Raw genomic sequence first — 15,093 nt, 5'->3', positions numbered from 1 at the left:
ATTTTTGGCCGACTAGTTGAATATCGTCCACGAGCAGAGAAGTTTTTTATTTCAGTTCCGTAAACTTCATCAATAGTTTCCGACACAATTTGAGTCCAATCGTTTCCAGCCTCTTCTTTAATATTAAAAAAAACGATCTTGATCCATGTAAAAACCAGACTTTGGTGGTAATTCAGCCTAAAATTGTAATTTCAATATTAATAGTCCCGTACATTTTACGTTTTATAATTATCAAAATATACGTTTACCTTGTTTACTCCATTTTTTAAATAATCCTGTGAAATCTATAATGTAAAGAAATAAATATTGATTAATATTCTAACGGATCAGTAATTGGGTTTAAGAAATAATTTTAATCATAGATATTAAAAAAAATTCATGAACTTAAATGTTAAAACAGCTGTAGTTTTTAGAATAAGTGATAATCCCCCATGAAAATAAAATATAAAAAAAATATATTTCATGATGTATGTGAAATATATGTGGCATATAAATAAAGTATATAAAATTTATAATTAAAATATATGTGAAATATACGCACATATATTTCACATATATTTTACATATAAAATAAATATATTTCAAATACATAACTTTTGGCCGTTTTTCGTATATAAAAAATATATTTTTTATATAGTCAAAATGTATATCAGATATATTTTAGTTGTACAGCAAATATATATGATGAAATGTAATCGACATATATGTAGAATATATATTAAATATATTTTCGTTATTTAGGCAGATCTTTGGTGTTCGGGCGGGGGGGGGGGGGATAGGAGCAAACAAATAATGGCTAAAAAATCCAAATGGTTCAGCCTGGAGTACCGAGGGATCTAGATGTCAGATTGTCCGATGATAGAATGGCTCAGATCTTTTTATAGGGAGAGGGGGGAGCAGAAAAATAATTACTAAAAAATCCAACTGGTTCAGGCTGGAGTACCAATAGGTCTAGCTGTCAGATTGTTCGATGATGGATGGGCTCAGATATTTTTGTGGGTGAGGAGGAGAGGGATGGAGCAGAAAGATATCTGAGCCCATCCATCATCGAACAATCTGACAGCTAGACCTATTGGTACTCCAGCCTGAACCAGTTGGATTTTTTAGTAATTATTTTTCTGCTCCCCCCTCTCCCTATAAAAAGATCTGAGCCATTCTATCATCGGACAATCTGACATCTAGATCCCTCGGTACTCCAGGCTGAACCATTTGGATTTTTTAGCCATTATTTGTTTGCTCCTATTCCCCCCCCCCCGCCCGAACACCAAAGATCTGCCTAAATAACGAAAATATATTTAATATATATTCTACATATATGTCGATTACATTTCATCATATATATTTGCTGTACAACTAAAATATATCTGATATACATTTTGACTATATAAAAAATATATTTTTTATATACGAAAAACGGCCAAAAGTTATGTATTTGAAATATATTTATTTTATATGTAAAATATATGTGAAATATATGTGCGTATATTTCACATATATTTTAATTATAAATTTTATATACTTTATTTATATGCCACATATATTTCACATACATCATGAAATATATTTTTTTTATATTTTATTTTCATGGGGGATGACAAGAAGCTGAGCAAGAAATTTGTGCACTGTTAGTCATTAACATTTTTACTCAATTCGCGAAGTTATAATTAGTAACACAACTGTAAATTTTCTCAGCACAGACAGAATCAAGTTAATGAATAAAAAATGTAATAATATCTGAGAGCAAATAAAAATTTTTTTTATACATTTTTTCAAGTCACTATAAAATCAATACTATTAACAAATTTTAGAAGATATTCTTTTGTATACTTATCTATTTTATTTTCAAAAAAATTGAAAATTTTTAAAGATAGAACTTAACCATAAATACAGTTTCTTTCCCTTCGTTGCTTGGTTCATTTTCTTGATTATATTTATGTCTTAAATTAGTCGCCAGTGCTTCAACAAATTCAACGACTTCCAATTCCACTGTAATTAAATCAGTATTAATTATGAAATGGTGGTAAATATACAAATAAAATATAAACAAACGAATTTGAATAAATAATTTTTTTTTATAACTTTTAAATTGTAAGAATTACTTTTTTAATTAAATGTATTTACGCTGCTTCCTACGATTCAATTACAAGATTTGTACCGCTAAACTACCAGAGCTGATTCACTAACACTATTTATAAGCTAGAAACCACAGTATTGAAGAATACTAAAGGTTTTGTCGGATTTTAAAAAATTATAAATACACGAGATATCAAACCAAAACAATCAAATTGAATCTATTATTTTCATCCGGAATTCTGACAAGTAAAGTAGTAGAGCAGGCCAAGATTTCTAAATTTTTATAAATACACAAATAGCTGAATTATCATAATTGCGTTTTGTTTCTGGAACCAACGCAGAAAGTAAATTTGTCATCTCAGGTGCTACTTTAGAATTAGAACAGGTTTTCAAAGAATCACTATTTGGTACAGCAGTTAAACTATCATTACGATTTGTCAATTCATGTTCCTCGGTGTATCTAGGTATAGTTTCCAAATTTGGAGTATAAGTAGATTCATTAATGTTGTTCATTTCAATAACTTGATATCCTGGTCTTGGTTTTACAGTATTTATTACAGATGAAAATTCATAATAGGTTTTCCGATCAGTCTGATCACTCTGACCAGTGTTTAATTGAAATGACGTACTACTCCCAACGTAAGTACAATTATTGTTTTCTGTTAGTGGAGGATACTCAGTTTGGGAAAGTCGTGTTAGATTAGAAGGATATGATGTGACGCAAGTAGAAGTACCGTTGACCTGATTATTATATTTATTTTCATATGAAAAAATTTTGCTGAGAATAGGCTTTTGGTTTAGAATTTTTGCTTCAATCGTTTTTTTGTTGGATTTTTTAATACCATCTTGTAATTTCGCACTTTCTTTAAATTGATTTTTTTTATCTATGACATCAGCAGTGAATACTTTATCGAATTTTGAAGTAATTTCCCCCTTGGTATTTACGATTATATTTTTCAATTTTTTTTCATCATCTAAAAATAAAGAAAAATTTATAAAAGTATAACAAATTATGAAACTAAAATAACTAAACAATTAAATTCATGAGATTTATCGGCTCTGAAACTGGCGTTTTTCAGGACCGTATAATTATCAAAGCAAAATCTGTAAATTCATCATCCTTTACTATTTATAACAAGTAAGTGTGACCTGTAAGTGTATACAATATTATTTATACTTTTCCAAAAATACACATAGGAATTTTTCGAAATTACATACAAAACATTCGTTATTTATGAGAAAAACCAATTTTTTTTTAAAGTTAATATCGTTTACATATATCAGTGCGCACTGATATAAAAAAAAAATATCAATCTCACTTGTTTTCAAAAACAAATGAGAAAAATTAAAAATCAAAAAATGTATATGTAAATTTGATAGAGATTAATAAATTCATTTTTTTTGCTTACAAAATTTTCTTCACTTTGTTATTCAAGTCAAAAGATTTCAATTTCTTATAAGTTTAAAAATATTGGAATTAAGGAAATACAAAAAAATCTATATCAAGATTTCGGATTATATAAATAAGTGACTTATTAATTTTCGCTCAAATTATTTTTTTAAATTTTTATACTCTAATTTTTAAAGTAATATTACTAACGATCAATAGCCAGGACTTTCAATTTTGATTTCGAAGTTTTTTTGGTTTGATAGTTTTTCCATATTACTGTTCCTTCCGTGTCTACTTTGCGGCATTCCTTCGGTAATTTAGTTAAAAGCATAACATCCGTTTGTGCAGTGTCAATCCACCATATTAATGCGTGCTTCGCCCGTCGAGCTTTACTTATTTTACTCATTGTTGAAGTTTTTAACTTCCCGCGGAGAAAATCGACGATTTTCTGAAAATTCGAGAAATTATTGGTTTCACCCCGATTTTCAAAAACCGGGTTTTTATCATATGTCGACATTTGAAGGTGCTAGGATGCTATTCTGACTTTTCCAGAGCGATGTTTGTGTGTGTGTGTGTGTGTGTGTGTGTGTGTGTGTGTGTGTGTGTGTGTGTGTTGGATAATCCGTTCGTAAAATATTGTCGACGAAAGCATAGAAAAAAATCGTTTTTTTTTATTTTTCGTGATTATTTCGGAAACTATCAAATCGATTAATTCCAAAATCTAATCAGCTCTAGAACTCGATAAAAGCATTCGATTGCTGCCAAGAACGTCCCAATCAGATAATCCGTTCCAGAGATATTGTTGACGGAATAATAAATTTACAATCTATATCTGCTTTTTCCATTGATCAACATCATAATTACTGAACAGAATTACTCAAAACTAATATGTTCTTCTTTATATAAGTCATTGAAAGTGATTGCTCAAAATTCGTCATGTTCGCTGGTATCACGATATACTTACACGATGTAGATACAACGTATCACGTAAATACTTATTTTTGAGCATATAACTACGTTCATTTACTCATATAACTACGTTCATTTTTTGAGCATTGTCTAAACATCAAAACTATAGATAATTTAGATCTAAATGACTAATAATCTAGATGAAACTCGTTCTATTTTTTTTCTGATTTTTTTGGCAGCAATATTAGGCTTGTAACTTTATCGATTTTTTAATTAAAGAAATCCTTATTATTTAAAACGTGATTTTATTATATATTGTGAGACAATGTGAATTGTCTTTCATCACTCTCAGCCTTGCGGTTCCCGCTTTGATCCGTCTCGTTGCCGTCTGACGTTGATGTCATAGTGCCGTGGTCACATGACAATCCGTTACGTTGACGCATGCCGGTTAGGAAGAGGTGGGGATAGTCAGGAAGCGAGCCCTATGCCCAAAAATTATCCGTCACCACTTCGATCCTGGATCCGTTAACGTTCAGACGTTATTAATTGTCATACTTGCGATATTTTGTATTTTGTAAACCGCATAATTTTCCAGGCAATTCACTTGCAAAATAGTATTGTTTGTACTGTTTATTAGTTACTAATTATAATAAAATTTAAGCACATAAAATATTATACGTTACCGGCGAGATATTCGCGGTAATAATCTTATAAATTAAATAATAAAATCAGTGTACGATAAGGAGTTAGTCCACGTGGCCACTACTGCGTATCCTGCGTTCCAGCCAGGACCACTAATATTGTATTCTGCGTGAACCGTCATTGTAAGTAATTGAATTTGTTACGATTGGCAATAAAATTGCATAACTTTAGAAAATTGATCCTTTACATTGTCCATTACCTTCTGTTTTATCCTTATCCTAAATTACTGGTAAGACTGCCTAATAGTTTGATTTAACAATTTTAAATTGAGTTATAAGTAGTAATCTGACTATTAATAAAATATTCTATAATAAAAAATACCATCTATAATTTTATAATAAGCCGTGAGGTAAGTTAATAAGTTTTTGATACGTTGCCGAGCTTGAATAAGTGCGGGTCTTTGCTTTGCAAGAACCCCAGCCCACTGCTCTGTCCAGCATAAAATAAAATTTGTTAGAGGCCAGCCTAAGCCAGGGTTCAACCCGCGAATTCTGGTGGCTGCTGGTAAAAATCGCAAAGACAGAAAGCGATTTGTCTCAATTGTATTTAACACATTTTTAGTAATTATTCTTTTATTTAATTTACTTACCGAAAAAACAGCAATGCACATCACTACTTTTGTTTCCTGATCAAGAAAAATTATTTTAAATGATTTGAAACAATATGAAATAATTTAAAATAATTTTCATCTACTAATAGATAGATATACACTTAGCATGGATTAAATCATTTTTAATAAGCGTTATTCTAAAATTAAGTGAAAAAAGTGATGATAATTTTGTTATGTCCGCCGCTTAAATTTTAATTATTAATCCGGGATTTCTCCCTTTGGTAGCGATAGTAATTTTGGACAAGCGGGTTGGAGGGTGCGGACAACAATAAAGAATACGAGGAAGAAGTTATCTTCCTATAATTTATTATTTTTAGTGGATCTTTTCGAAAATTAAGAACCCAAACGTCTCCGAAGAGACTGGTGCTCTTGTTTAAGCCAAAAATATTTTTAAGTATGACAGAAAAATAGTTCTTTCACCTACCTTTCGATGTCAATTCTTCTAGTGCGGCAGCTATTATCCCTCCACAACTAAACAGCTCACTCGGCCTTCCTGTAAGGTTGGTAGAATGGGTGCGGCTGGGTTGGTAGGATGATGTCTTATGTACTACTTTCGAATGAAAATCGAATGGCTTGAGTGATGAACTTGATATTTTATTTAGTATTTTAAATTACAACGTTTTAACTGAACGTCACTTGTTCACTCTAGTTTTTCACAACTTTTATATAATTTGTATTATAAGATTATTTATCTTATCGGATATTTTAAACAGATTTTTATTTATAAATGCGTCCTTTTTCACACCCAAAAGGGGTTTTTATGCGCAGAAACTCGGCACAAAGTGAGACCACAAATTCACGTGATTTGTGTCACAATTCACTCGAACCGGATAGATCTTCGAGATCTTTCAATTGCAATTAAGAACTATACTCTACACGATAGTTGACTATCAGCCGAGTATCTAACTCAATTGGCAATTTAATTTATTAATAATGACCGTAAATGAATAGATTGATATCCTACACGAACTTAATCAGCCGGATACCTAGATCGATTTACGGTATAATTGATTTGAATTTTTGTAAATGAATCAATTAATATCCTACACGAAATTAATCAGCCGGATACCTAGATCGATTTACAATTTATTTAAAGTGAATTTTGGAAAACCGTAACTGATAAAATAATATCCTACACGAAATTAATCAGCCGGATACCTAGATCAGCGACGATTACTTATTGCCACGTCGGAAGATTTCTGCAATAAGATTACGGGCTATCGACGCCGTTTACGCGGACCAAGAAGTTTAAATAAAACTGAGGCCCTGAGCCATGGTGCTCAGGCTTTTTATAAACTTTGCTTTGACAATTGATGGGGAATTTTTAATTATCGTCATTGGTGGAAGGTGACGACAGTTTATTACTTATTCGTTAAACTTATTGCAGTTATCCTCCCACTATTCTTTGCCGCATAAAATGGTGAAAAATCTGACGCTGCGTTTTCGCGCGCTTTGCAAAGAGGAGCTCAGAAATAATTATTTTAAATAATTATTAAAATAAAAAAAAAAAATTATTTGGACATAACAATCCCCCGGAAAGTAAGAGGGTTGCAAAACTCTCTTGCTTTCCTAAACATTTGTCCCCTCTTTTAAAAAGCTCGCGATAACGCTTACAAGGAAAATTTGAAAATGTTTTACGACTAAACATATATAGGATATGTAAAATATATGAGATTATATTTGTGTTTCTAATATTTATGGTATATATGTATGTATATATGTGTAAATATGAATTTTATATAGTTTTTTCTTAAAATATATCATTTCTTATTACCAAAATAATTATAATTATTCTTAAATATAAGGATTACATAGTATGATTATCCCAATTTAGGATTACAATATTATTTATTTCAACTTTTCACACGCATATGATGCGTACACATAAGCATACATATGACCTTGAGAAAATAAAGGCAAAGTAAATTTTAACATGTTTTACAATTTATTCTAATAGTTTTAAGAGTGACTTTTATCATTTTATTCATAAGTTTAATTCCATGTGATTTTAACAAACACTCTCACAGCTGGCGCGTCTTATTACCGCTGACGGTGCGTTTATACGTTAAGTCGGGCATTCAGTCATCTGATTTGGAACTGGCACAATGTGCACGACGTTCGATCAAAAGTATGACCTTGGGGATCCCATTTATTATTTTGTAAGATTTTACGCCGAATTTACTTATATTCGGAGGATTTTTTTTTTCAATTTAGGATCCCAGAATTCACATTTGTGAGTGTCATTACTCGTGTAGTGTGTGTAATAATCTGTTCCACGTAAGTGTTAAAGTGTTAAGTCCAGTTAATTGTGATTGTAGTGTCTATTAATCTGTCTATTTATCCAGTTTTATTTAAGTCGGGGTTCTCTACCGTGCTGTCCATCCCGGCTAAAGCATGAGCTTTTCCTGGCATGGAGTAAACATCTTTGGAGGGAAAAGGACGAGGACTTGGATGATTGGATAGAGAACTGGATATCAATTTCCTGGCTCTTCAGGGAAGATGGAGGTGATGAGCCAGAAGAGTAGGAATTCGAGGTAACGGAAGAAAATGGGGCAATTCGGCCATCACCAACTCTCGCTGGGTAACCGAAGTGATGTTACCACTTGCAAGTCAAGTTCAGCTGTCGGTTTTCTCTTTTTAATAAAGAGAAAATGAGCTTAAAGATCGTGTGTTCCTTCTTTTAACCCAAAAATTCGCCCATTCCTTCAAATAACCGTATACAACTTGGATATGGTTAAATATGCAAGTGTATACTTGAAGAAAACTTGGTTTTCCTTTTTCTTTTTGAGTTTGAAGTTTTTTTTTTTTTATTACGGCGCAATTATCTAAATTCGCCAGGTAAGTGTTTTTAGTTTATTATGGAACATATGACTAGTCTGAGGTGAGTCACATTCTTAAGTTGGTTTTTGAAAGAAAATTTCTATCTATTTACTGCTTCCATTTTTTTTTATAGGTGGTGAAAAGGAGTTTTTTTAAGGAGTTTCCATGGGGTTTAAATTTTTTTTAAAAGGAGAATTTGGCAGAGAAATGACTTCCTGTAAGAAAATTTGTCAAGGCCGTGATAATATTTGTCAGCGGCTGTCATCTGCGTTCGGATTCGCGCATGCGCTGAGAAAGGTAAACGTTTAAATAATTTGCTTTAGTTTGAAAAGTAATTTCGCGGTTTTTAACAGGAATTTACTAATTATCCTGTTTTCTCGAATGTTCAGGTGATTTTAAATTTCTTTAATAGTATAAATGTAAAAATCTATTATTAAATTTTCTTTCTTTTTCCAAAATTGATCTAGTAAACTTAAGTAATATGTTTCTTAATTAATTTTTCTGTTTCTTTTTTTTAAAATAAAGTGGTGGTAAAATAGGAATCTTCTTTAAAGATAACCATAGATATGGTTAAATGAATATATAAATTTTGTAAATGTTTTCCAAAATGGCCCCAAAAATTACTTCGGGGTCAGTTTCTAAATAATTAGAAGAGGATTGCTATTTTTACCACGCGAATTTAGTGCGATTATACATTATTCTTATCTTGTTTAGGTTGATTATATTGGCGTGTTGTAATCGGAGAGACGGAGACCTCTTGAAGTACGAGTTATAGTTGTTCCTCTATTTGCGGAGAAGGAGACACGAGTTGGTGTCGACGGATGCTCTTGGAGTTCGATGACCTCTGGTTGGTCCTTAGTTTGGACTGCCTTTGGTTTGAGATCAGAGGTACGTTTGGTTTCTATTATTGTCTTATGTAGTACCTCGCCTGGCTGCTTGTTTTTCTTATAGGTAAAGCAGCGCCTCTTGCCTGAGCAGATACAACATTTGAGGAAAACTGGAATTATGAGAATGACACACAAGATGACGAGGATGGACATATTTCCCGCCGTCATCGTTCGTTGTATCTCGTCCTCCTGATGATGCAGCGCTATTTTAGACATCCGGTTTTCTGTTTCTTCCAATCCTGCTTTCCAGGGTTGGAATTTATCGATTGTGTTTAACGGGTCGATGTTCTTTTTGAAAAGAAACCCTGAGACTTTGGGCTCAGCTGTTAAATTTGTTGACAGTGTTTCCGAGGTTAAATTTAACTTCGGCAGCGTGATATTCAGCTGGGTAATCTCTTCATCTATACTTTTGATTAAGTATTTTCCGTTTTTCGTTTCGCATCTGCCCCGAATATGGATCATCCCTGTTCCATTGATGTAGTAATCTCTTTCGACTGGGTCCAAACATTTGAGACTTAATTTTTCTTCTTTGCAGGTCGAATAAGCCCAAGAGTTTGGTTGATTGAGCTTTATCCACGTAGTTTTGCAATCGGGGATAATGCAGATGTTGCAAGTTCTCGAAATGTCTTCTGTTGATTTCAAGAGCAACTTCATTTCGCAGTCGACTTCTTCAGGATCTTCTGTAGATTGGAATGGGATATCGGGATCGACACGATAGATCTTCTCCGATGGTTCTGCATTTATTTATATATTCAGAGTCTGCCAGGAAAAATCTTCGCAGGCCTGGATCTGTAACCAAGAACCTTTTGGATGGTAAAATGGTCAAAGTCTGAATTTTTCCGTTCACGTTTTCTGGTTTTGGCAACGGTCTCATTTCATACGATAGTAGCGGAATCTTGTGGAACAGAGGCAAGGTTACTATAATGAGTAAATATCCTTTTGCCCTCGCTACCTTTCGTGTCGATACTGCTGACAAGGTTGAGATGTCTATCCTGTCAATCGGCTGAGGTGGATTTAAAACAGGATGTTTCCGCATGATGTCGACCGTTGCTTTGTAAAGTTGTTTTGGCGATATCGCTTGAGGAGAGAGTCTGCCGGCTTTTGCGTCTTCGATGATGATTTCCGCCTCTCTCAGGACTCGTAGGTGGTGATTGGTGACCTCCAAGCGCTCATCCCCCAGCATGAGGACTTTCGTGACATAAACGACTTTTTCTAAGGAGTTTAGCGTTGCGTTTATGAATGCGTGAGTGACGTCCGCAAGTTTGTTCAGATTGGACTGCATCTGAGCCTCACTCTGAAGGATGGTATTAATCTCACTCTTGACGATGTGAGTGGCGTTCTGTACCAGGTGCACCATTTCGGCATTATCTTGATATAACTTGTTGATTTCCTTATTAATGTGTTCTTTGTCTTCATAATCCATGGTCCCAAACAATTCTTGAGAAATCGTGCCTATGAAACCGAACCATGGAGCTCTCTGGTTACGGACAAGTGGCGGCGTTTGGAAATTGGTTTCGTCGAGGAGTTGGTCTAAACGATGTCTGGCCTGGTATATTCCGACCTGTACCTCATTTATCATGTCGATTTTCAGATAGTGCATGCAGGACCCGACGTCGATGATCTTGGCACAACCAAGCATGGTTGAATGTATCCGTTCCAACTCAAAGGGGTACAGGTCTACCAATCCCTTGACGTTAATGGAAGAAATGATGCACCAATTTTCTTCAACCAAGTGGATCTTCTTAAATGGGTCATACAATAACCCTGGGTTGTCCGCCAATGGTTGGATGGTCATGACGTCCTTGGATCGGCTGCTTCCTATGATGATGATCAAGAATATCAACAATGACTTCATGGTGGTAAATTATTTCCTTGGATCTGAAACAGAGAACATTATAAAGGTTTAGCCTTTTGATCGAAAGCAGGTTTAGCCTTATTAGGGTTGACCAATTTTCGGTTCCCTTTGCCATTCAGGTAAATAAGACTCCCAAATTCGTTAATTTCGACAATTTCATAAGGCCCGGTGTAATAAACATCGCGTTTATTCTTCCTTGGCTCTTTTAAAACATAAATGAAATCACCAACTTCAAAAGTTCTGGCATGTATGTGCCGATCATAACGAATTTTGGAATCCTGTTTCGCCTTCTTAAGACAATCAGCCGCGATTTCTCTAACTTCTGAAGTCTTCCCATAAGGTCAGCGAGATAGTCAGAATAAGTTTCGATCCTGGAATAATCAGGGAATTGGGTTGGCAACTGAGCTCTTCGACCAAACGTCAACTCAAAGGGAGTGAATTTGGTAGAAGTATGCACATTGGTATTGTAACTCAACGCAGCAAGACCCACATATCGATCCCAGTTCGGATACTTATTTGAAATTACTCGCAAAAAGTCTATTAATGGTTGATGGCTCCGTTCTAAGGACCCATTCGACTGGGGGTAGTAACCCGAAGTCGTTAGTCTTTGTATTTTTAAAGCTTTTGCAAGCTGTTGAATTATTTTCGAAGTGAATGACGTACCTTTGTCTGAGAGGATAACTCTCGGACACCCGTCATAACACATGTATCGATCGACAAGGGCTTCAGCCACTGTTGTCGATCGGATATCGGGTATTGGGATCGCGGTTACGGCTTTCGAAAAATTATCCTGAATCGTCAGGATATGGACATTTCCACTTCTGGTCATAGGAAGTGGTCCAACGGTATCGATGGAAATTTTCTCGAAGGGCTCGAAGGGAGTGTCGGTTATCATCATTGGTTGTTTAGTTTTTATTCGCGTGAGTTTGTTCTACTGGCAAATTTCGCATTTCTGGATAAATTTGTAGATCTTTTCCTTTATGCCGGGCCAGTAGAATCTCTCGCGGATTCGCCAATAAGTTTTCACGACACCCTTGTGGCCTGCTATAGGGCTACAGTGGTTTTCTTCGATGATTTTATCGCGTAATTCTTCGGCAGGAACTTCTATATTTCCTTCGCAAAGAGTTACCTCGATTGGACAATCGCCTAACTCTTGTATGAGACAAGGCTTTATGTTCAAATCATCGAAGTCATCCCCCTGTTTCGCTATGCGGAACGTATAAATCTCATGTTTGAACATGAATGCTAGTAGATTTCGTAGTCCTTCAATTAAATTTGTTAAGTCAATTTTTTCGAAATGATTCTTCTTAACGAAGACAGTGAAGATGAAGCATTGACCCAATTTAGTGACAAGTACGTCACCCATTTTTGGTTTAGCCGCCTTCAGGTCTTCCCGATTGATGAAAGTAAGATCTCTCAACAGACGTGAAACTGGTTTCATCATCTCGCAATCCAGAGACAGGAAATGCACCATGTGATCTCTCACATACGTGATTCCATCTCGACTGTCTTTGAATTTAATTCGATTTTCAGGCAGTTTCGGAGGTCCGTCAGATTCAGAGCCAGATAAAGACGAAACTTTAGGTGGTGAGTAGTTTTGACCGCTCAAGTCTTCAGCCATGTCCGAAGAAGGAGGATCAAAGATGCACCATGAAGCTTGACTCGGAAATCTGGCTGGCAAATCATCATTCATCGCCGACTCATCCCCCAGTTGTTCGTCAACAACTTCCGGTTGAGTTACGTGACGAGGATCATATTCGTTTACCTGCGCATTTCCGTCGTCTTGCTCTCGGTGTACCTCTACTTGAATCACCGTAGCTTCGTCCAATTGGCTTGCATTAGATTGGTCTGACTGAGAGGATCTCTCTATTCTCATTGTGCGATCGTTCGAAGAATTTTCGTTTGGTGATCTGGGTTGCTGGCTCTTGTTCAGCAACGTTTTGTCATTGTTATTAATTTTTGGGGAAGCTTCCCTTGATCGCTTGGGAGTTTCTGAGCATGCTATACTGGATGATGCAGCTGGAACATCTTCAGTATTGAACGTTTAACAAGTAGAAGGTCTGGCTATGATGGTGGAATTTCTATTATCTGCTTCTGCCCCGTCATTCCAATAGAAGGTTTTTGAGTGGTCGTCATATTCCAGCCCTTTGTGCTCTTTCTGTGCAGCTCTCAACACAGTGTGTTTCCACATGGGAGTAGATAGATTTGAACCACCACTTAAATATTTTTCGTGAAGTTTAGTGGCTCGCGACAACGGTGGAGTTGCTGGATTTGTGTCCACTTGGACTTCTGGTTCAGAGCAGCTGGCTTCGCTCGAATCTTCGTCTTCTACTGTACTTTATTTCACGAAGAAATTCGTCTTCTTCTTCTTCGTCAATTTCTGCAGACTCATCACTGTCATTATTCTCGTCATGTTCGTGCGGCAGGTAGCTCTTTTCAAGGTACTTTCTGACTTCTCTGGCCACTTGAGGGCTGGCTACCGGCAGAGGGTTGTAATAATCGTCTGGGCGAACGGTTTGATCTGCTTCCGTGTTAGGAGCCTCAACTGTTCGTTGTTCTAACGCTGTGTTAAAGCGTTCGAATGATTTCCTCAGATCTTCCCGCATTTGTTGTCAATCTATCGCCTCGGGCGAATTTTCATCCCCCTGATCGCTGGAACTTTTATCTTGTTCGTTCATTCGGTATTCTTCGTTCATGAGTCGGACTGCTTCTTCTTCCTCCTCATCTGTTTCTTCATAATTTGTTCCAGGCTCTGGTTCTGGACCTATTGGTGCTTGAGGTCCTGACGATGATCCCGTTTGATTTTCTTCGAATACGTCGTCTTCGATGGACCATGAAACGTCAGGTTCAGCGGTGCTTATTTCACAATAATTCACTTTTTTCCGATTTGGGTTCATTTCCGTAGCTCGTCTCATACGAAGACGAGATGCAATTGTATCACGAGGTTGTGGAGCGCTGTTGACACGGGGTTTATTTTTACCTCCCGGTTTTCGACCTCGTTTTACTGCGGCTACTGCTTCGTCATCTGGACAAGAATTTTTCTTGAGCGGTAACATTATTGCTTCTTTGGTGGTTATCTCATTCGGGTTTGTCTCTGCCGGAGATCTTCCTTCAGGATTATACGATAATCCTTCAGCGTATTGCTCGGAGATTTTCTGTCGAACAACAGCAGAGAATTTATATTCACTTAATTTAGATCTCCATTTAATTTGGCGTTCTGTAACGGTTTGGCTATCCTTCAACCAGGACATACAAAGACTACTTGTATACAAGGTGAAGGGCTTACCGTAAAGGTAAGGCCGAAATTGTTGCACTGCGTACAAAACTGCCAAACATTCTTTTTCATTGTGTGTATATCTGGTTTCAGTTTCTTGCAAAACTCTAGATGTACATGACACAATTTTCTCAACATTTGCTTCTGGGTTCTCGGAAGTTTGATCTTCGTTATCGAGTTCTTGGCTCAAAATACCCGAGATGCCAACATCAGACGAACTAGTTGCTAGTATAAATGGTCGATTAAAGTCTGGGTAAGCGAGGAATGAGTTTTCGCACAACGCATTCTTTATATCATCGAAGGCCTTTTGAGAATCAGCTGACCAGACGAACGGTTTAGTTTTTCTGGTAAGGTCAGTGATTGGTTACGCTCTTTCGGCGAAATTTTCGATGAAACGCCTATAATAGTTCGCCAATCCCATAAATTTGCGCGCCTCCGTATGTTTACGGGGGTGGGACGCGTTTTTAAGGGATGAAATCTTCTTTGGGTCAGGTTTCACGTCATCTTTAGTAATGATGTGACCCAAATATTCCACCTCCGGGCAGAGAAACTTACATTTCTCGGGCTGAAGAG

This window comes from Microplitis mediator, chromosome 6, assembly GCF_029852145.1.
Source record: "Microplitis mediator isolate UGA2020A chromosome 6, iyMicMedi2.1, whole genome shotgun sequence".
NCBI lineage: Eukaryota > Metazoa > Arthropoda > Insecta > Hymenoptera > Braconidae > Microplitis > Microplitis mediator.
This window is presented reverse-complemented; position numbering follows the sequence as displayed.